Below are 21237 nucleotides of genomic sequence, written 5' to 3' on the forward strand. Positions count from 1 at the left end.
TTTAAAAGCAATTATTTACAAGGCCTCAAGAAGTCACCCGATCCCTCTGGGTTTTCTCTAGTAATTTCTTAGTGAGCGTAACAGCTGACCTGATCTAATTCTATTGGTTTTTTTGTGGAGGAAACGGGCTTCCATAAAAAAACGGTATTGTCCTACATGGGAAAATTATTTTTGGCAAGCAGTGCTAAACCTTGCACCATTCGCATAAGAAACTCAATTGTTGATTGATTTGGGGGATTGAGTTCATTTTAGTTGATTAATTAATACACATTTGTTTCCCATAATCTAACTCCAGCTAACATTCAAGTGTGTAAAAGTGAATGGTAATCTTTTCAAGGCATTAGAGACACCTGAATTTATTCCTCTGAGGTCTAAAGCATCACCATTCCTTAGACATCAGCACGTCAACCTAATTTTAACCATTCAGCATATTTCTGTTAATTTTAGGATGTCTAATACACCCTTATCAATGCTGATACAGAGCTGGGAAACAATATTTGCCCCTTTTTAGCATATTTGTTACACTTTGTTACTTATTTGAGTTCATCAAACAGATTTGAAAACTGATTTAAATTGAGAAAGAATGAAATGGAGGGAGGTGGAAAGGTATAGGTGCAAGGAGTAGCAGTAGTAAAAGATGAGTTTTAATACCTACGGCCAACCATTCAAAGTAATGAAGAGAGACAGGAGGCTGAGCTGAAGGTAGCAGGTTTGAAGATTTTCATTGGGAGTGTCCACGATGGACAGGAATACATCAGAGGTTGAGCAGCTCGAAGACAAAGAGGGATGGCTGGGATGGTTTGGACATATCTAGAGCATGGATGTAGTGAAGGAAGTCATGCAAAAGGGTTGCTGTGACAAAGTTAGATGCTAGAGCCGGAGAAAGACAGAAGCAGATGATCCGCTGTGGCAAACAGAAAGAAGAAGGCAGCATAAGTGATAGTGATTAGAAAGAGGGGATTAGCCTTTCCATCAGGAACCTTTTTGGTGTTCACATCTGTCAGATCTAAATAAAAATCAAATTTGGGTGTAGTGTGGGACCGCAGTGTTATTTAGAGGAAAGATTCATTTGATTTTAGCTAAGTAAGCATTGTGAAAGCAGCAATGAGCAGCTTAATGGGTGAAACGCGATACTGTTGGTAACAAATCGTCAACAAGCTGGATGCTTTCATAAATAAATGACGCCCAACATTAAAAAGACCGCAGACTTGATTAAACCCTACTCGAACGTTCCCTTAAGCAGCCTCGCTTTCTTGATGCAGAGATGAATGGTGGCTCTTTCCTTGAACATTGTTCTTGGAACTGTTACTGGAACTAGAAAACAGAGTCAGATCTCCCGCGTACGTGTAAACATGCTCCATGAAAAGCTGACTCTCATTTGAAAAGCCACAGGGAAGCAATGCTTAGCTGCACACTAGATTATTAAATAGTAAAGCTTTTTGTAATCTCTTGTGTGTCTTCTGTTGTGAATATTCAACTTCAGTATTGGACTCTTCAAAGAGAGCCTAACAGTGGGACTGAGAACTGTTATGTTGGGGAACACACAGAAAACGATGATCTGGTTCAGGGTCTCAGCACTGTGATTGTGTGATTGAGTGACGTCTCACTGCTTCCATATCTGTTTTTATTCCCCTGCCAGCAGATCACTGTGGTTTGTGAACATCAAGAAAAAAACCAGAGTTTTTCTCTGGCTTGATGGAAGACAGAAGAGAGAAAGAGAGAGGAAGACAAGGAGAAAGCTACTACAATAAGTCCACATGTAAAAACCTACACCCACTTCAAAGACATTAGGGTTGGAGAGATGCAAGCTACACACACTTACATGGTCACCAAAGAAGAACACACAAGTGTACGAGGAAGTTTTGGAAAAAAATGATAATGTTCACAAACAACATGACATATGACTGAAAGTAACACCGGCTTTACAGTTGGGATACACGCATCAAATCACACACAGCTTGTGGGAAGAACAAGGAGTTTGGTTCTGTTTGTTTGTAGTTTTGCTGCCAGGAGAGTCTGTTTGCCACAGTAAGTACTCCAAGATGAACCACTTCAAGGGAACAGTGTGTGTGTGTGTGTGTGTGTGTGTGTGTGTGTGTGTGTGTGTTTGTGTTTGTGTTTCCCTGTGTCCTGTTGGTCAGACTGTGTGGACATAATTTGATGGCTTTCATGAATGGAGGAAAGTTCTGTGATCTGTATTTGTTTTTCATTTTATTGTCTTTATACCATTACACAGTGTTGTGAATGCGGTGCTTAAAAGGTAAAGTGTTTTTGAAAAATGCTTCCAACAGAAAGAAAAGAAAAAAATCAGCTTGCGAACATTAAGACCTTTTTCTCCAGTCTTCTGCACCACCTGGAAGCCATTCTCCTTCAGTTTCCAAAACTGCACAGTTTCCCAGGGCGTCAGATCCTGTTGTTGTGTCAAAACCCCTAGCGTCTCGCACAAGGTGTCCTTTGGCATCAGTGCTGTAATACACAAGGTGACTAGACTTGTGTAATACACAAGGTACTAGTGACGTCCCATTAAAATGTACTGGGCAGCGTCATTTTTCGAATGTGCAAACCATAATATTGTTTTTGAACCTAACCACATGGGTTTTGTGTGTTGTATCAGTTCAACTAAGTTTTATTCACATAGCACCAAATCAGAACATCAGCCACCTCAAGCCTTTTTATATTGTAAGGTAGAGACCAAGAAAAAGCCCCAACAATCAGGCGACCCCCTATGAGTAAGCATTTGGTGAAAGTGGGAAGGAAAAACTCCCTTTTTACACGAAGAAACCTCCAGCATAAAAAGGCTCGTGGAAGGGCCATGTGCTCGTCGTGTGCTGCGACCTGTAGGTAATATTCATTTTAAGATTTATTTCTGGGGACAATAAGATGTAAAAAGATGTGCAAAGAGGCAAAAACATAGATCAAAAGGAAGCATTACACTTTGTGGATCTGCGAGGATGCAAGTGTGTGTGTTGGTCCCCGTTGGTCCTCCTCTGCATTTAACCCATTCACCCAGTGAAGCAGTGGGCAGCCACCAATGCAGCGACCGGGGAGCTGTAGGGACGGTATCTTGGTCAGGGGAACCTCAGGATACCCATTCAGTGGAGTCAAACCCCCGACCTTCCGATCATGGAGCAACCACTCCCCATGTCTCATTGGTTCTGAGAGACTGAGGAGTAGCGTAAGGCGTTTCGAGCACACCTGCTCTTCAACATGACTACGACCAATGACAATAATATCCATTCAGAACGTCTTGGGAGTTGTACCGGCTCAGTACAAATATCTGATAAATACTTTGAGATACATATTTTTAAACTGGACTTTTCTGATCTTGATTTCAAATAGAAGAAAACACAGTACAATGTACCGTTTTTAAAAAGAAAGAATTTTCCCTATCGGTTATTTACGGATGTTTTTCCGTATTTTTACCATGCATTGAATTTTACCATTTATAGACACCTGTGGTGTTATATCTTGGGTCAAGCAGCCTGAAGTCCTGCTTGTCCATTATGCACCTGCATCATTTATTTGTATCCATCATTTGCTCTTCCTGTGTTACAGAGTCTAACTACCAGATGCTGTCACAGTTGACGATGGCCAACCGTGGGGAAGTGAGGAAGGAGGACCCAGGCGTGGAGCTCTGAATATCAGCAGTGCGTTTATTCACAGTGAATGGAAAAACAACAATAAATCCCCGTGCTCTCCCCTGACTCCCGTGTCGTGTCCTCCCTGAAAAGTCCGTGTCTTTGTGCTCCCCGCTCCCATGTCTTAGCACTCCCCGTGCTGGCTGCTGATGCTCCAGTGATGCCTGGTTAAACCACTTGTTTATTCGTGGGCCGCACATCAGGAGCTCCTCTCATCTCCTCCTGATGTGCCTACATAGCCTGATTGTACTGCATGGTGCGTTTTTGCCAAATAAATCTTCATCAGAGGTTGAAACTCGGTTCTGGAGGCAGAGGTGTACAAACCCATGGCATTACTATAGCAACACTATGACACTCTCCTATTGTGCAAACATTATTATGGGTGTCTTCATGGATGATACGATTGTGGCACAGCCTTATTTTGGACATTTGTGCCACTTTATGGTACAATCCGAGTATAATGCTAATGGTCCATAAACAACAATAATCCTGTTTTATCCTGGATAAAGACAAAGTTTGTGACTGAATGTTTTTGTGCTTAAACCCACTGATCCTGTAAAACCAAAAGTAAAAAGTGAGCAAAGCCTAATGAGCAAGTAAAAAAAAAAAATTCCAAATGGCACACAAACTGCAATCCCCTGGCTGGGAATTTTTCTGACTAATTACCATGACTGGTGTGTAAAGAAATTTATTTAAATAAAAAATAATAATTTAAAACGGGGCTAAACCAGGATGGAAATTATATATTTTCTTTACATTTATAGCTATTATTACATTTAAAAATAACTTAATAATCATCAAAACTTATGATATGAGCAATTTTTTGATATTACACACCTCAATGGAAAAGATTTGGTTTGGTTGGATTTGCAATAACACAGCTGCACCTCCCCTGTGTCTGGTTTCCTGAATAAAATGTGTGTCTGTTCTGTCTCTTGCTGGGTAAAAGAAACAGCAAACTAAAAGGCAAGTTGGAGAGAAAGCAACAGAGGGAACGGCAGAATACGGAAAATTCAGGGTGAAAGGGAGACTTCTCTTAGCTGTGACTCTCATCTTTTCTTGAGGATTAAACCTCAGCTATTATCCAGTGGACAGGATGTGGCAGCACACAGCTGAATCCTTAGCTGCAGGTATGACGGATCATCACAAATACTAACAACGGGCAACAACCAGCTAGTGCATAGCCTGAGTAAACAGAGTGGGAGTGCTGTGAAAGTGAAAGAGTGACCGCCCATGTCAAGACTGGATCATGTGCTAAAACAACTGAATAACAGCAATGATGAACTTCACGCAGGACTTTAAGACAAATCCTGATTCTGTAGGTTGGATGATGAAATTTTTAAGACAATCCACAAACAAAGTTGAAGATAAAGACAAAGTTTGTGACTGAATGACTTTTCGTGCCAGGCTGTCATATGCACATTTCAATGTTTACTTTTGTTTCTGATCAAACATAATGCATATTGACCTCCCCATCATTTATGGTTTGTGGTAGTAATTTGCAAATTTTCTATTTTGCCTTTAGATGTGAGCATCAGTTAACATACATACAGCAGCATAAAGTTTGCTTAGAAACGATGCAGGGGTGGATGGAAAGATTGACAAAGCAAAGTAACTTAACAGATCATAACTTACTGTATGGTTGGAACTGGACTTGTAGTTGAATCCTTTGCTTCATCGTAGGTCCAAAAAGTGGACAGGTGACAAGTAAATAATTTGGGAAACTTTGCAATTGTCCTCAGACACTCTGACCGGCGTTTGTCATATGAGTGTAGGCTGTCAGATCAAATGCAATCCAGTATCATGGCCAAATGTGTAATAGACATACTGGTCCACTGTGTACATTTCCAGTAGGGGGAGATAATATATTTAAAGCCACAAAGTTAGTAGTGAACTAAGAACGTATGAAGTACATTCCAGAGTCTTTTTCGTCAGAATCGACTAAGCCAGTGGTTCCGAAAGTGGGTGACGCAGAGCCATTGCAGGGAGGGTGCGGTATGAATGAAAAAAAAGAATGCTTGAACAGTGCTAGCATAATGAACGGGGCTGCCACACAAATGCAAAGCAGAAGATGAATTATCGCCAAATATGCTTCCAAACCAACTTCATCCAAACCAAAGACTAGAAAACATGACGAAGCATATCTTGCAATTGGCTTCACCTGCACAACGGTGGTGCCAAGGTAGGTATCCCCCGACAGAATTTGTTTCCCCTGCGTCAGGAGCACGCGCTGGGCTGCTTAAATCACTGGGAAACAGTACCCCACATTCTTGATTTTTAGTTCACAAACACTTCCTATAATGAAAGTTTGGCGATTGTTGCTCTTTATACAGCAAAGCTACAGTGGCATACAAATAATATCAGGCTGATCCTGCCACAATTTGTTCCCCCTGTTTAAGTCACAGACAAACAGTATCCCACAGTTGTTTATGTTTTTAAACCCATTTTGCACAGAGAGGCATTTTTAAAAAAAATGTATTGATAGCAATGTCGAATATTCTTACACAGTCAAAACAACAACAACAATTACAACAACAAAGGTACGAAGATTTTCTTGTAAAACAAAGGGGCCAAGCAAAAGAGGTTTGGGAACCACTGGATTAAGCTAAGTGGCTAATATGTATATAGATGTAAATGTGTTAATAAACACTCTGTTTAAACACTTTCCTGTGACCATTTTCATGTTGGCTTGAAATAAAATATCTGCCTTGGTTGTTACTGCAACTTCTGCATGCGTGTACATTTCACCTTTGGAGACACAAAGCATTAAAAGGACAAGGTGGACCGGCATGTCTGTTACACACTTTGTTGTGTTGGGAGGATGACGAAGAGCACAGAGTTAAACTACGCAAAGTGGAGGCTTATTTTAATAGATAATGGGTTAATTTTTAATGTTTTAATGTTGCTCAGCAATGGTTTTAAACGAGTTGATGTGGCCCAGCAAAGAGATTGTAGCCTATGAGCATTACTTTAGTATCACTATGTTAATTTGCAGGAAACACACATAAGCTTAAGCAGGTATCAGCAGCTTCAAGTGAGAAGGTACAGCCCAGGGCAAAACTGCTTGTCAAAGTTTATAAAGTGACACATCCTGTAGGGGGTTAAGAAAAATCACATTTAGCTTATCCAGTTTCTTGCAAGCAATGCTTCCAGTAAACATCAGGGGTTTTTCACTAGAAACTAAATGAGTCTGCAGCTGGAAGCTGCAGGACTTGTTTGTACGGGACTGCTGGTTGGTAAGAGGAAATGTAAGAGCTAATCAAATACTGACATCTGTAGTGACTGCGATTTAATTAAATTGGTGGTTGGTGACAAAAAGCGAATAATGACATTTTGGTGGAAAATAAGGTGAACAAGAAATTATGGGTGTAATTACACTTTAGGCCTCTCTTTAATTCTAGGCATGTGATTCTGCTTGTGCGGGCACGTGCGTTTGAACAAGTGTCAATATTTCCTGGCAGGCTGAATTGTCAGTTGGCATGTATTCTGGTATGTATGAGGTGTGTGAGTTTTTCCTCCTTGCTTGAATGTGGGGTTTCCCTGCGTGATGGCCTGTCAAACATGTGAGAACTGCTCCTGCTTTGTCACTTCTTTTTTAAACTGTCCACAGCGAGCCAAGAGTTTGGGCTGGCAAAGCAAGTCCTGCACATCCAGCTGGAGTGGGAAGAGCTTCCAGAGAAACTTGCTTCTTGCAACTGAACACTGGTACCTCATCAGACTATTTATAGATTTGACACGTTGCGGTTTTCCCTTTGTTTTTATCATGAAGGTGAAGCTCTTTCTGTAAATGGTGTAGAAGGAAATGAGGAGGAAGTTATTTGGCAGTTCGCCCTATTCAGCCTGGGGTTCTGCACGTCTTGTACTTTCAGGTTTATTCGCGTAATTTTTTTCTTCAGAAATTCCCATCTGAGAAGGCTGCACCCAGTGTTTTTCTATTCATCAGCTCTGTGTACACGGGCCAGAACTCCCTCACTTCATTTTCTTTTCCAGTTCCACTGCATAAAATATGGATTATACCCATGGTTGTAATGAGAATTTCTAATCAAGTTAAATCAAAGAAACTTTTAAAAATAGAGGTCAAGTTCCTTCGCCCATAAACACCAATTTATATGTGATGGTTTCAGAAAATTTGGTAGAATTCCTCACTTTCCTCTTAATGTTTTAACCCTCTGATGTCTAAGTCATCATACGTTTTGTTCCCAAAATACCCAGAATTGGGAGAGCAAGTTAATAACAATAAAAAAAAGTTCATATTCTCAATGCCTACGGTTAGAGTTAGAGTTAGCCTTAAGAATGAATAGGGTTGCCACTTTGACCTCAGACGGTTAGTCATTTCCATGGATATGTTGGAATATTGACTCAGTCCTGATAGTAATGCACTGTATTCAAATTTAAATGATGCATTTCATGCCAGCTATTTAAAATATAAAGAATTTAAAAAGGCATATGACTGATTATAATAAAGACTGAATTCACTGAGTTTAATGCTTTCCCTTCATTGATGCTAAATGCATTATCAAGCCTGTAATGCCAAGTGTATAATATCTGATACCTGTACATCATCAGTGTAATTATCTGTGTTTTTGAACCTTAATCCAACCTGCTGTATATATTTTTGTTTGTTTAAAATAAACAGAGAAAATGATTTCATGGTTCAGGCTTTACGGGAATAAAACACAACATAGTGCCACGTTTCAAACGTTCACTGAAGAAACTCGCACAGGTGAAAGAGTCTGCAGGTGGCTGTGACATCTGTCCATGTGCTCAGTGTGAACCTGCTCTCATCTGTGAAGAGAATGGGCACCAATCACAGACAAGTCAGTTCTGGAGTTTGAGCAGAGGTCCTAGTGAAGGATGTTGGGATCTTGCGCTGACCCCATAGAGTCTGTTTCTGACAGTTTGGTCAAAAAAGTGGTCTGAATGGGCTGCAAGCTAAGAAGAGAGCAATCTTGACTGGACATAGGTTTGTCTTGCTGTTGGCACTCGAGTGAACCTGCTGACATGTCAGCTGAAATTGATGTTTTTGTGATTTATGCTTCCTGAAGAGACAGATTTATAGCCCTGAAATTTAACTGACTCTGCGTTACACTGGGATGATCAAGGGTTTCTTAATTTTACTGAGCAGTGAATTTGCACTAAGTCAGGGGAGTTCATCCACTAGTCATTCAAATATTTGTGGTGGGTTGATTAAAAAAAGAAACTGACCAGTGAGAGTCACATTCTGTGTGGTCAACATTAAACTAAACAACAATTTTATTCCTGTCTGCAATACAATAACATTTGTTTTTCATAGGCTCCTAAAATGATACTCCTGTGTGCCATTTTACAGTGGACCACAGGAAGCCCGGCCGCTGACTTCTAGAAAGTTCCAGTGTGTCGAAACTGGCCACACATATCATCAAGAAGCTACTTTCACTTTGACATTGGTCACATACTACAGTAGGGTTCTGTTAAATTCCCTGGTTTATTTAATCCGTTTTTTTACTGTCGTGGAAAAAGAGAAAGTGAGAGAAGAGGTGTGACTCATCGAGAAACAAAACAATGACAGAAAGAAGAAATTGTTGCATAACGTGATCGACTGGTACAGTAAGTATAACAAAGCGGAGAGATAGATTTAGAAATAGAAAATAAGGAATGAGAAGGAAGTAAATATTTAATGAATGAAAAGAAAATGTGAAAGAGAATGCGATAAGCGGCGTGGGTGCTGATGGGAAGATCAAACGGGAGATAAACTGTGGGGATTACTGCAGGTGTGTACACATGTGTGGGGTCATGCACTCCAGGTGAACTCGTGATGATGCGTCTAATGCTCAGCAGGTGTCAGAGTCAAACTGAGTTCAAAGAACAAGCTCAGGCACACAGCTATCTTTGGCTTTATACACTCGTGGGGACCCGTGATTATAGAAAACATCCCCCTAGATGAACATCACGTCTGTCACTGTAAAACTAAGTCTTAATCCTCGAAAACAAAAGCAAGTAAAATGTCCTAAAAGGATCTAAAACACAAATTGGACCTCAGAAAGATAGAAGCAAAACACAGGCGCACACACACAGCGGCACTCATGTGCAGTACAGTAGCTTGACTGCACATATAGCATATTCACTTTGGCTCAGAAGATTACAGGGAGTGCAGAATTATTAGGCAAGTTGTATATTTGAGGAATAATTTTATTATTGAACAACAACCATGTTCTCAATGAACCCAAAAAACTCATTAATATCAAAGCTGAATGTTTTTGGAAGTAGTTTTTAGTTTTAGCTATTTTAGGGGGATATCTGCGTGTGCAGGTGACTATTACTGTGCATAATTATTAGGCAACTTAACAAAAAACAAATATATACCCATTTCAATCATTTATTTTTACCAGTGAAACCAATATAACATCTCCACATTCACAAATATACATTTCTGACATTCAAAAACAAAACAAAAACAAATCAGCGACCAATATAGCCACCTTTCTTTGCAAGGACACTCAAAAGCCTGCCATCCATGGATTCTGTCAGTGTTTTGATCTGTTCACCATCAACATTGCGTGCAGCAGCAACCACAGCCTCCCAGACACTGTTCAGAGAGGTGTACTGTACTGTACTGTGTTGTAAATCTCACATTTGCTGATGGACCACAGGTTCTCAATGGGGTTCAGATCAGGTGAACAAGGTGGCCATGTCATTAGTTTTTCTTCTTTTATACCCTTTCTTGCCAGCCACGCTGTGGAGTACTTGGACGCGTGTGATGGAGCATTGTCCTGCATGAAAATCATGTTTTTCACATGACACAGGCCTTAAGGTGATTTCAAGATTGTACAAGGGTATACAAGAGGTTAAGAAGTGGAATACTACCTACATCAAAAAAAAAAATGGGAAAATGAAACAAATATAGCAATATCAGATAACATTTGGTATGAGCAGTACGCTTTTCAGTGGAGAATTTCTAGTTCTAATACATGGAGATGTTACGGTTGGAAGAGTATCTGTAGGTTTTTTATTACCCCTGCACAAAGTAAACATTATTTTAATCACTCTAATTGCTGGAGAAATTGTGGGGCCCAAGGAGTAAAACATTTTCATCTGTTCTGGTCTTGCCCAAGGATCAACATTTTTTGGGTATTGATCCACTCTGAGTTGCAGATTATTTTTGGTATGCAGCTTCCCTTTAATTGGGACGAACTTTTGTTTGGATATTTATACTCAGTAAATGTAGATAAAATGTCTAAGCAGTTGTATGGTATCCTGAGTTTGGCTGCCCGTAAAATTATTACCAAGAAATGGCTTAGTGCGAAAATTCCATCACTGGGTGATTGGCATGAGACTGTACATGGGATGTTTAAAATGGAAAGAATTACCTTCATTAAAAGACTCCAGTTTGATATATTTAGTGAAATTTGGGGTAAATGGAAACACTACATCCGGTTAAGGAGACCCGATCTTGTTTGAATCTCTGTAACTATATATGCCACATTTCTGAATCGTTATGTGTTTATATGTATATGTTAGTATGTATGAGACTACAAGTGAACACATATGTAAGTAGGTATGTGTATGTATGCTTAAGAATATGGGTGTGTGAGTGAATATGTGTGTGCGAGTACATACACACTAGAGGGTACACCCGTCTGTTTTTCTTATTTTTATTTATTTATTTTTTAATTTACGTCTGTTCTTGATTATATGTTTATTTTGGATCATTTGTGTTTATATAGGTTGTTTAATAAAAAGAGAATAACAAAAAAAAAAAAAGAAAATCATGTTTTTCTTGAAGGATGCAGACTTCTTCCTGTACCACTGCTTGAAGAAGGTGTCTTCCAGAAACTGGCAGTAGGACTGGGAGTTGAGCTTGACTCCATCCTCAACCCGAAAAGGCCCCACAAGCTCATCTTTGATGATACCAGCCCAAACCAGTACTCCACCTCCACCTTGCTGGCGTCTGAGTCGGACTGGAGCTCTCTGCCCTTTACCAATCCAGCCACGGGCCCATCCATCTGGCCCATCAAGACTCACTCTCATTTCATCAGTCCATAAAACCTTAGAAAAACCAGTCTTGAGATATTTCTTGGCCCAGTCTTGACGTTTCAGCTTGTGTGTCTTGTTCAGTGGTGGTCGTCTTTCAGCCTTTCTTACCTTGGCCATGTCTCTGAGTATTGCACACCTTGTGCTTTTGGGCACTCCAGTGATGTTGCAGCTCTGAAACATGGCCAAACTGGTGGCAAGTGGCATCTTGGCAGCTGCACGCTTGACTTTTCTCAGTTCATGGGCAGTTATTTTGTGCCTTGGTTTTTCTTGCGACCCTGTTGACTATTTTGAATGAAACGCTTGATTGTTCGATAATCACGCTTCAGAAGCTTTGCAATTTTGAGACTGCTGCATCCCTCTGCAAGATATCTCACTATTTTTGACTTTCTGAGCCTGTCAAGTCCTTCTTTTGACCCATTTTGCCAAAGGAAAGGACGTTGCCTAATAATTATACACACCTGATATAGGGTGTTGATGTCATTAGACCACACCCCTTCTCATTACAGAGATGCACATCACCTAATATGCTTAATTGGTAGTAGGCTTTCGAGCCTATACAGCTTGGAGTAAGACAACATGCATGAAGAGGATGATGTGGACAAAATACTCATTTGCCTAATAATTCTGCACTCCCTGTATTCAAGATTTGATGACACTTTCATATAAAAAACCCTTTGACCTGACATGAAAGCCAACTGTGATCCATCATCTCACAGTGGGTAATACACTTCAGACTACTGACATAATGCAGGCTTCCTTTCAAATGTTATGAACAGTGCCATGTAACTCTATTTTATGTAAAACTTCAGAAAACAGAGGAGTGTGATTGTGTGTACAGTGTCTACTTACGTCTGTCTCCACGTTGGGTGAGTGCTGAGTATTTGCATATGTGTGCATGGGTGGATGTTTGTATCTGTGTGTGCCCGTTTGTCTGTGTCTATATGTCAGGTCGGGTATTAGATGCCACCTCAGGTCGGGTATTAGACGCCACCTCTCTGGGGACATCTTAGGCCTTCCAAGGTATGGACCAAGGTATGGACCCCCCCCCAACAACACTCCACCTGCCAGTGGCTGACACCCTGAGACATCGGTGCATTGGTGGTTCTTGGTGTCCGGGGCTGGGAGCTCAGGTATGCACCGGCTCACTCCCGGTGGCTGCTTGTCAGGGCCCGGCGCCTGTGGCTCGGGGCCTCTGGGCCTGGGGTTCGGTCCACTCTGGCACAGCTGGATGCTGGTGGAGGTCACGGGCATGTCACTGCAACCCCCCCTGGCTTCTGCTCTGCTGCTGCTGTATGACCCCTCATCTGGGGCTCTCCTCAGCTCTTTCTGGGAGAGTGGCACAGTTGTCCCTCTGTTGGTCCCTGTGTTGGACTCTTGTGCTCTGACAGTCTCTGGATGTCTGGAGCCTGGATCTCCTCCATGCCTGCTTCATGCCCTGGAGGACGGGGCTGTGGCCCCTAGCAGATCATTACATGAAGGAACCTTTTAAATACAAGCGCACTCATGCTCACAGGTGTACACACGGGTGCTCACAGACACAAACTACACCTCAAAGCACACTGTGCGATGTGGGGGAGAGAGCAGGATCAATGTCCACAAGGCTGCAGGTCCTGATGGCATCCCCGGGCATGTTCTCAGAGCATGTTCTGAGGAGCTTGCAGGAGTGCTCACAGACATATTCAATCTGTCCTTGGCCCACGCTGTGGTACCGGCCTGCTTCAAATCCACCTCCATCGTCCCGATACTCAAAAACTCCAACCCATCTTGCCTCAATGACTACCGCCCAGTAGCACTCACCCCCATCATCACTAAGTGCTTAGAGCAGCTGGTCCTAGCACACTTCAAATCCTGTCTCCCCCCCACCCTGGACCCCCACCAATTCGCATACCGCCAGAACAGGAGCACAGAGGATGCAGTCTCCATCGCACTGCACTCTGTCCTCTCACACCTGGACAACAACAACACCTACGCCAGAATGCTGTTTATAGACTTCAGTTCAGCATTCAATACAATCCACCCCTCACAACTCATCAGGAAACTGACAGACCTGGGTATCAGTTCCCTCATCTGCAAATGGTAACTGGACTTCCTGACCAACCGCCCCCAACATGTCCGGCTGGATAACCGCTACTCATCTACCATCACAATGAACACCGGTGTACCACAAGGCTGTGTGATGAGCCCTTTCCTCTACTCCCTCTTCACCCACGACTGCAGACCTGCTGATGGTTCCAACACCATCATTTTTTTTTTTTTTTTTGCCTGTCCCATTTGGTTCTTTAGCCATCAGAATTGTTGTACGAAGACCAACAAGGATACCCAATGGATTTACTTTGCCAAATGGATCATCGTGGCATTGCCGTATTGGTCCATTTGGTCGATCTTTGTTTTTATTATTTATTATATTTTATTTTCAGATGTTACAGACGGGACAGACATGAGTGAGAGATAGGAAAGGGAGAAAGAAAGAGGAAGGAAAGGAAAAACAGAAGGGGAGAGGGACAGTGAGAAAGGGGGGGAGAAAAAAAATAAAAATCTCCTGGATCACCTGTTGAGAGAAGAATAGAAAACAAGCAAAAAAAGACCAAAAAAAACAAACAAAGCAACATACTAAACACAACACCATCGCATTAATCTAGCTAAGTGTAAACAGCAGTAAATACTAAATATTCAATGTTGTTGTGCAGCACGCAGGACAGATGTGCTTCGAAGTAGCAGCCAAGAAAGGTGTAATTTGGGTCTACGAGCAGTGAACACCCATGTGCATACCTGTGTGGATCAGCGCGCTTGTATTCCAAAGGTTTCTCCATGTAACGATCTGCTAGGGAGTGTGGGGGGGCCACAGCCCCGTCCTCCAGGGTGTGAAGCAGGTATGGAGGAGATCAAAACTCCAGACATCCAGAGGCCCCCAGAACACAAGAGACCATGGAAGACTAACAGAGGGGCAGCCGCGCCACTGTTCCAGTAAGAGCTGAGGAGAGTCCCAGATGAGGGCTCACTCAGCAGCCGCGGAGCAGAAGCCAGGGGGAGTTGCAGTGACGCGCCCGTGAACTCCGCCGGCCGCCAGCTGTGCCTGAGTGACCGAGCCCCAGGCCAAGAGGCCGGGGGCACCACACCCCCGAAGGGGCCCGAGCGAGCCCCAGGCTCCAGGCCCCGATAAGCGGCCACCAAGGAGTGAGCCGGTGTGTACCTGGACGCCCACCCCCAGACACAAAGAACCACCAACGCACCGACACCTGAGGGAGTCCGCCACCGGCAGGGGAAGTGGTGGTAGGTGGAGATAGGCCTCCAAACCTTGGAGGGCCTGAGGTGTCCCCAGAGAGGTGGCGTCTGATACCCAACCTGACATATAGACACAGACATACAGGCACACACAGACACAAACATCCATTCCCACCCTCATGCTCTCATATGCACTCACTCCACACTCAACCAACGTGGAGACAGACATAAAGAGACGCTGTACACACGATCACACTCCCCAAGCGTACTCTACGAACCGGGTCTAGGTACCCTTGCCCCTGGAGGGGGGAACTGCACCCAGACCCAGGTGGTGTTACCCTTTTCCCTGCGGTGGGGAGAGGCAGACCACCCCGACTCCGCAGAAGCAGGGAGGCCCCACACTCCAGACCGCAGTCGGACGGCCAACTCCACCTAGCCCTCCCGCTCCAGCAGGCCGCAGAGAATGGGGGTGGGAGAAGACTCCAAACCTCCCTCCACCCGCTCATTGTAGTGTTGATGCATGTGTGTTCTAAGGTGCATTTAAAACCCAGGAGGGCATGGAGCTACCTGCCAAGGAGCAGCAGGTAAGCGCATGGTCCCTCCTGATAGCCCTCAATGTCTACGTGTATTTAAAATTGAGAGGTGGGCAACGATGCCAGGGGTGAGGTGTACACCCTGATGGTAATTTGGACTCCGTGATTGTGCCCACCCCCAAGATCCTATATGTATGTGTAATGAGAGTGTGAATAATGTGAATGTCTAAGTTGTGGGATAAAATTGAGGCAGAGGCAGCCAGAAGGGGACAGAGGGGGGGTAGCCTCCTCTGCACCCTGGTGACATACCCCTACTCCAAGGCCCTGCATGTGTGGGTGGTTGTGGTGGAGCGGGAAGAGGGAGGCAGCTGGAGATGGGGAGGGAAGGAAGGGAGGGGCAGGTAACCCCTCCCTGGGGCCAGCTCCCCCGCTGACCCCAGTAGGCACTCCCACACTCCGCGACCCGCCAGGGAAAGGGGGCCCAGGCCCATCAGACCGGGGCCCAGTGCAGCAGCGCCTCCCGGCCCCACAGAGCCCGGGACAGTCCACCCAACACCATCATTAAGTTTGCAGATGACACCACGGTGATTGGCCTCATCAGTGACAACGATGAGGCCGCCTACAGGGAGGAGGTGGATCGTCTGGCTGAGTGGTGCGACACAAACAACCTGCTGCTTAACACCGAGAAGACTAAGGAGCTCATCGTAGACTACAGGAGGAATGCTGACCCACATCCACCCATCCACATTAAGGGGATGGCTGTGGAGCGTGTGAGCAGCTTCAAGTTCCTGGGAGTCCACATCTCCAAGGATCTCACCTGGACGACCAACTGCTCCAAGCTGGTCAAGAAGGCTCACCAGCGCCTCTTCTTCTTGAGGACTCTGAGGAAGAACCACCTGTCCTCAGACATCCTGGTGAACTTCTATCGCTGCACCATCGAGAGCATCCTGACCAACTGTATAACAGTCTGGTACGGGAACTGCTCTGCCTCGGACCGGAAGGCATTGCAGAGGGTCGTGAAAACTGCCCAGCGCATCGTTGGAGCACCACTTCCTGCCATAAAAGACATCTACAGGAAGCAGTGTCTGAAAAAGGCTGGGAAAATCATCAAAGACCCCAGTCACCCATCACATGGACTCTTCACCCTCCTGCCCTCTGGGAGGCGCCACAGGAGCCTCCGGACTAAGACCACCAGGTACCGGAACAGCTTCTTCCCCACAGCTGTCAGACTCCTGAACTCTGCCTCCTGACATCTGACCCACGTTAACACATGGACTGAACATACACACACCCACAATGGACAACTGTACCCTCAAACACACAATAATAACATGGACTGAACCACCACTCACAACCACTAGCACTTTATATAGCCTCTGTAGGAATTATATCTCACTTATCTTAACTGCACTACTGTATAGCTCTGTGTAAATAATCATTGTGTATATTCGATAATTTTTAACCCTACAACTGTTTACAACTTGCATAGTTCCCATTTCTGTATAGCTGCATATCTCAGATGTCTGTAAAGTTATTTATTTCATATTCTGTATAGTTTTTCATATTTATATCCTGTTCATAACCTGTACATAGCTTACAGCCTGTACATACCTATAGTTATAGAATATTCACAACATACTTCATACCGTGTACATTATAACATACCATAATAGACCCATTTCTGTAATATACTTACATATCTATATTATTGCTAATATATATTGTAATATATCTATATCACTAAAGCACTTCTGGATGGATGCAAACTGCATTTCGTTGCCCTGTACCTGTGCATGTGCAATGACAATAAAGTTGAATTCTATTCTATTCTATTTTTGTTTTGTGCCCTTTATCACTGTTCCTCTTCTCTGCTGTTTTTCTTTCCCTTCCCCCAGTCACGTCTGTCCCGTATGTAACAACTGAAAATAAAATAAAATAAACAATAAAAACAAAGGTCAATCAAATGGACTGATACGGCAAGGCCGGGATGGTCCACTTGGTAAAGTAAGAGCATCTTTCTTTGCCTTTAGACAAGAATTCTGATGGCAAAAGAACCAAACGGGACAGGCGAAAGAAAAAAACAAAACAAACAAAAAAAACCAAAACAGCTTTTATATAATGACAAAAACTCCTGAACTCCTGAAGAAGTTTATTTTATAAGCATCAGTCTACTGCATATTAATCTTGGACATCTGCAAGACAAAAAGAGACACATGGACGGTTTCACCAAGAAACTGCTGGTCGAAGTGGATGATGAATTATTGATGAAGGTGGTAATGGAGTCAGTATCAAGTTTTATGTCATCACACTATTGATCAGTGGAAAAAAAAAATCTGCTATATGGATGCATATCTGTTTACAGGTTTATGTGTAGTGAATCCATAGATAAACTATATGGAGAAAAGGTTTTTTTATAGGCATCTTAACCAGTGATGGGAATAACAGTGTTAAAAGTAATGACGTTACTAATGCCTGTACTTTTTACAGTAATTAGTAATCTAATAAATTACAGTTTCGATCTTTACAACGCCATTACCTTTGCTAACAAGAAAATGCGGTTAAGGGTGCGTTTTTATTTTTCAACACACAGACTGTCTTCAGCTTACTGGGACCTTAGGCTGAGGAAGAATAAAGTAGTTATGGTGAACCAATCCCATGACCAATTTAAAATGACATAGCAACAAGATGTTATGTCAACCCAAGACAACCCCGAGTCTCCATTTTTGTGTTAAAAGGGTGAACTTCAAACTATGTTTAACTATGTTTAAATTGTATTGATAGGCTACGTAAAACCAGAGTTTTGATTAAAAATATATGCAGTGTTTCTCCTGAATACTATCATCATGTTTACTGCAGAAAGAAATGGTAAAAACTGCGGTTTCTAAGAAAACTCTAATAGTGAATGTCACAGTTGCTGCCAAAAAGTTACTAAGGCCTGCAGGTATCAGGCTTGTGATGTGCTCCTTTATCTTATAGTGGCCAGAAATTAGTTTTTGGCATCTTATTTGATGCAGAATGCCTGATTGTTCTGTACATAGTTTGAAATGTTTATTAAAAAATGCCTTGGTTGCCTTTTTGGGTAAATAGCTGCATATAAATTTGTTGTTTGCAAAACTTGTGCATAGGTATTTAAAATGTAAAATTTATATTTGCATTTCAACTTATGAAATATGATTTGCTAATGTTTGTGGTTCTTACAGTAAAAAATATAACTTTCTTCTACTCTGATTTTATGTTTTTTTTGTCTGATTTTAGATCAATTGTGTTAATACAATGTGTCAAAATGAAAAAATAACCATAACTTCAGACATGTGAGGTTGTGCTGAAGAGAATGATACCAAACAAGGTAAGATAAACAGTTTTTAAGGGTGAAGTGGTAAAATCAAAAGTAGTCGAAGGGTATGATTGGTTAAGGGGTTAAACATTTTTTAAAGTAACAAAATAGTTACTTTTCCTAGTAATTAGTTACTTTTATAATATTGTAACTCAGTTACTAACTCAACTACTTTTTTTGAAGAAGTAACTAGTAACTATAACCAGTGTTGGGGAGTAATGGAATACATGTACCGCCGTTACGTATTTAAAATACAAAATATGAGTAACTGTATTCCGTTACAGTTACCTTTTAAAAAGGTGGTATTCAGAATACAGTTACTTTGTTGAAATAAATGGATTACACATTTTACTATTTCATATGTTAGGCTGTCCCCTCTCTATTTTTAATAATTCCACACTAGTGGAAACCCAAACAAAACACACATTAAGAGGCTCTAATGCCTGTATCTCAATCTCGTGGACCATGTCACCTCTACTTGCGGCCCGAATAATGACGTGACGAAATATTTTTAAAAATTATTGTTCAAAAAACGGGATAACGAGGGCATGAGACACAGAAGGAGAGCACAGCTGGGACTAACCAAAGCTGATGAGACAAGGGGAAGCAAAACCAGACACACTACACACAGGACAGAGACTATCAAAGTAAAACAGGAAAAACAACAACAGGTATGCACAGACACGAGTTTGACAGAAGACCTCAGACATAGCAACAGGGAGGGGACACACGGGCACACAAAGGAAGCACAGAACCAAAACCCCAAGAACTCTAAGTCTAAATCCAAATACATAATCAGAATAAACCAGAACATAATATCATAATAATGATAAACACAAAAAAGCTGGGTCAAATGACCCAGGACCCTGACAAAAAGACTGCTTTGACAAAAAGCTATAACAAGTTACCTGGTCTGGATCAGTGTTGTCAGGCACCAGGAAGGGGTTTGCTGGGAAGCACTTCATATCCAGGCCTTGGCTCATGGGACTTGGCCAAGCTCAGGAGGAGCCACATAGGAGTCTGGAGTGCATCTGCAGGCCTTGGTGAATCAATCCTAGGTTGGTGAAACTGGTTGCTGGGATAGGGGTTGTCACCTCTTTAATCATAAAACCTTGACTCTATGAAGATATGTAGGTTAATTTAAAACCTTCCAAATCCTGAGGCCTGCCTGATGATCACCAGCTTCGCACGCTATGTAAAGCGCTATACAAATACAGGCTATTTACCATTTACCAAACAAGATATCCATTTGATACTCATGACAGAGCAGGAGGTAGTGTTGATGTTTTCATTTTTAATTCAATTTAATATGGGTTGACATGGACTGAATATAAAGAAGTTAATCTTTGGATGGTCTCGGTTCATAGCTGTATGATGAGTGATGACTGATTGCCACCCATTAAAAGAAACATGATCCCTTTCTAAATATTCTTAACGATTTGTTTTACAGTCTTACTGGAACCCCAAAGGATGAGAGAGAAGTCAAATGTATCCATAATCAATAGAGCAAGTTAGTAATAAAATGCTGAATCTGGTATTGTTTTACCACTAAGATATCACCAGGGAGACGACTGTAGCACCGATCAATGAAAGCTGCTGGTTAATACTCTATATCATGTAATACATGCTGTAAAACAAATAAGCACTGAAATTTTAAAATGCATCCTAGATTAAAGATAAAATAGATTAAATGTTTAATAAACTATTCTTTTATGGAGGAGTGAGAGAAGAGATGAAGCCGGGGGAACAGTAGTTTGGTTATAAATTACAGAGAGAAAAAGAAAACGTCAAAGAAAATTAAGAAGCAAGAAGAAGCAAACGATACGGCAAAAGATGACAAAAAGATGACAAAAAAAAGAAGGATTTAGAGAAGAGGGAAATGAAAGAGAGGGAGAAGAGAAGGTTGATGAGAAGGGGATATAACAAGATAATAAAAAGAACACATGATGACGCATGATATAGAAAACAGGTTGTAAGAAAGTACAAAAAGGAAGGCGGAGAAAACTGCAGAGTGAACACAAACCACGGTTATGAGTGAGATTGATTCTATTGTGGTTAAATATTTAAAGCTTTTAAGCATCCAGTATGTGACTCTATCTCTAAGAAATGTCAATACCCACTGTGAGCATAAACATCAGATATTTAATGACACAATGATCATAGTTTGGGTTTAAAACAGCAAATTTCAAGTATTCTTTATACAGCACATGGAACATTTTATTAAACTGTGGTCTCATTTAGAGTGAAACAAATGACAAAGTAGGGTATGATTTACTGTAATGTTTGAGTGCCCCTGGTTTCTCAGTCGGAGCCATGCATGTCTTGTTTTAAACTTCTATTTTGAAAGTCGTAGTTAACATCCTAATTAATACCACTGTAGATTACAGATACTGTGGCTTCACCTTTCTCCCAAATATCGTATTGCATGCTGGCAATGGCCAAAATGTCAAACTCAATTTTTGATGCCATGACAGCTACAGATATCTTATATAAGTCC

Source organism: Maylandia zebra, linkage group LG3 (genome assembly GCF_041146795.1).
Source record: "Maylandia zebra isolate NMK-2024a linkage group LG3, Mzebra_GT3a, whole genome shotgun sequence".
NCBI lineage: Eukaryota > Metazoa > Chordata > Actinopteri > Cichliformes > Cichlidae > Maylandia > Maylandia zebra.